Genomic DNA, 3,389 nt, shown 5'->3' on the forward strand with positions numbered 1-3,389 from the left:
TTACCAAAAAGATCCATTTTGGAGGCGTGTCCTACAGCTGCTGACTCCATTGGTAAGAAAACATTTGTGATGGTGTTAACAATGTCATGATTATCACATTAGCCTGTTATTTTCCAAGGAACCCTAAAGCTCTCCAGTCATGCATACATCTGTTTAAATATAGAAGGAATTTTGGTAGGAACCCAAGAACCGATTGCAGGCTTCTGTGGAATTTTGGTTCTTAATCAGACCTCCCTTGCTACCCCCTTGTTCTATACCATTTCTCACAGTAAATTCTAACTTGGTTGAAATGCAGGTCTGGAGCAGCTACGTTAGTTGAGTGGGCAGCTAGCTGTCTATGTGTTGAATGATTGAACAGTACTTCTTGCTCGCTCTAATGGCTTTACTTTACAGAAGATTTATTCGCATCTGATACTGAGCTCATCTTTTATTAATAAAACGCCGTACCTCTTCTGGCACAATTCCTCTGCAGGCATTGCACAGCACTCGTGAGATATGATATTGTGCTGCACAAAGCTTTTTAAGTTACGTTGCTTCAATTACAAGTGCATGTTATTAGGAGACGATAACCTAACATCCATTCTGTTCCTTCTTTTTAAATGTATTTAAAACCGTACTGCACCTGTTGTTGTTTTTTATTGTTTTCACTATTTCAGTTCAACAGGAGAAGCCTCAAGCCATTAAGTGTGAATCATTTATTGAATAACAAGAATTTTTAAAACTGCATTAGCAAGCAACAATTCTGAAGGGAAGTGAATTTCTTAGTCAGTTAACCAAACTTTTAAAGTTGAGCTCACTCTAATTCACCACCAGTTCTCATTTCAAAAGAACAATTTCACCAAAGATGGTGACTGAGTGATGGACGTGTTTGGATGTAATGCATCTTCCATCTGCCTTTGACCATTTGTTCCTCTTGCCACAGTGGGCATCAATACAGAGAAATCTCCAGCAGATCCCTGTCCTTCTTGAACTGGGGAGCCCAGAACTGGACACAGTACTCCAGATGCGGCCTCACCAGGGCAGAGCAGAGGGGGAGGATGACCTCCCTCGACCTGCTGGCCACGCTCTTCTTGATGCACCCCAGGGTGCCATTGGCCTTCTCGGCCACCAGGGCACATTGCTGGCTCATGGTCATCCTTTTGTCCACCAGGACTCCCAGGTCCCTCTCCACAGAGCTGCTCTCCAGGAGGTCAGCCCCCAACCTGTACTGATGCATGGGGTTATTCCTCCCCAGATGCAGTACCCTACACTTGCCCTTGTTGAACTTCATAAGGTTTCTCTCTGCCCAACTCTCCAGTCTGTCCAGGTCACACTGTAAGCCAGCACAGCCTTCTGGCATGTCAGCCACTCCTCCTAGTTGTGTCATCAGCAAACTTGCTGATGGTACACTCTATCCCTTCATCCAGGTCATTGATGAATATATTGAACAGGACTGGACCCAAGCCACAGCCTCAGCCATAGGCCATTCCTGTTCTGGAATGGCAGCTCCTACTTCCAACAGACATATTTCGAATTACATCATTCCCTTAGAAATCAGGAGGTGTGTACAGCTCTGAGGTGTGTTTTTCAAATACCAGGCTTCCTCACCAGAAAGACGAGAAGTTACGTTTTCTGTTTCTCTGAAACTCCTCCATACAGCCTAGGAGAGGTCTGCTGACCACTGTCCCTGGGCATGTACTCCTCCACAAGCTGGAGAAAGTTTTAGACATGAGCAGATTTACGTTTCACTTTTACCTCTCTGTGATACTAACAGCTTTGTGGCTCCTCATCTCACGGCAGAAAACAAATATATATTATGGGCCAAACACCTGATCTCTGGGACTATGTTAGATGGAGGTGAAAGCTACCTGTAAAAGAACAACAAACGAGCATTATCTTAAAGAAAGCCTGGTCAATGAGCATGACAAGATAAATCTGAAAACAAATTTACAAATTACTGGCCTAGGGAGGCAAAACACAAGTTAATTTTTTTTAAATAGAAAAATGTTTTGTTTTGTTTAAAAACTCCTCCTTCTGAGATCCAGGATCCATGGTGTGAGAAGTTAGTATCAGTTCTTGTCATCTGGATTCAGCAGATGAGGAAGGAGAAAATACCAGCTGCATACTACTTACAAACCCTGTTCTGGTGGCAAGAGTGAGCTACGTCACTGCCACTTCCAAGACAGTCTGTTTCTTTCCTTCACTGAAGTCAATCAAAGAAGGAGAGAGAAATCAGTACAAACTTTTTTTTCTGAAACAACCGAATAGAAATAAATATAGGGAATAGCACAGCATGCTGATTTTCAGAGCCAGTATCCTCTGAAATGTAACTAGTGCGATGGTACAGCCATTCTGTTGCTTGTTAAAAGAGTATGTGACAAAGAAACAGAGATCTTGCTATATTGCAATGGTAGTAACAGACTATGTGGGAAAAAAATCCTCATTGCGCTGAGAAACTCTATTTTGGTGAGGCAGGTTGGTTAAAATTCAAATTTTCCCTGCTGTTACAGGTTAAAGCTGGATCTTTAACAATGTTTAAATGAACAAGCATTCCTGGTATAAATTCACTTCTGTATGTTTTTAATAAACATGGGAAGGCTGCCGTTGGAATAGCGGGCAACAAGTTGTAGCTAGATGATACAGAGGAAAGGCTGGTAAGGAGAAGCTACAGAAAACAAACAGCCGTGCTGCTCTGTTGAAAACCATGCTATTTACAATACCCAGGGGGGGAGAAAAATAGCACAAATACAATCTTTGTAGTCTTTCCTCAAAGACCGTTTGCAGGTTACACATCCTGCTACCTGAAGCTGCACCACGACCAGCCCTGCCTCACCAGCTGGCAAGCCCAAATCAGCATCTCCCAACGGCTCTCTCTACCTGGGTAGGCCTTCCATGGTAATAACACCGTATCCATGGCAATAGTCAAACCTTGACCTTCCTGACCGATTCCAAAGTGATTGCTCTACTCTTCCTCAGCAGTGCTTGTATTTTCATGGTTTGCAAGAGCAGCAGTATCCCGCTGTACCGTACCAGCCATGGGAGGAGGAGGAGGTAAGAGAAGGAGCCCTCCATGAGGTCTCCAGTTATTAACTCCTGTGTAAGTACATGACGGGGCTGTGGCCACCGAGGTAAGGTGTCAAAATGTCTGTGCCGGCAGCGGTTCACCAGGCCGTGGCACCTTCCTGCGGGGCTCACCGGCACCTGGAGATGGCAGCCCATCTGCCCGGCTGTCAAGGTGGGGACAACATCCAATAGCCAAGACTTAAAAAAATATTAAAAAATAATAATAATCTGAGCCATATTATAAATAGTTCAGTGGCCATACACATGCCACAACCCGCCAGCGGCACCAGCAGAGGCTCTCGGTGGACATGCCATGGCAGCGGTTGATGCCAGGCCATGAGGCGGCT

Source organism: Charadrius vociferus, unplaced genomic scaffold (genome assembly GCF_000708025.1).
Source record: "Charadrius vociferus isolate BGI_N301 unplaced genomic scaffold, ASM70802v2 scaffold244, whole genome shotgun sequence".
NCBI classification, from domain to species: Eukaryota; Metazoa; Chordata; class Aves; order Charadriiformes; family Charadriidae; genus Charadrius; species Charadrius vociferus.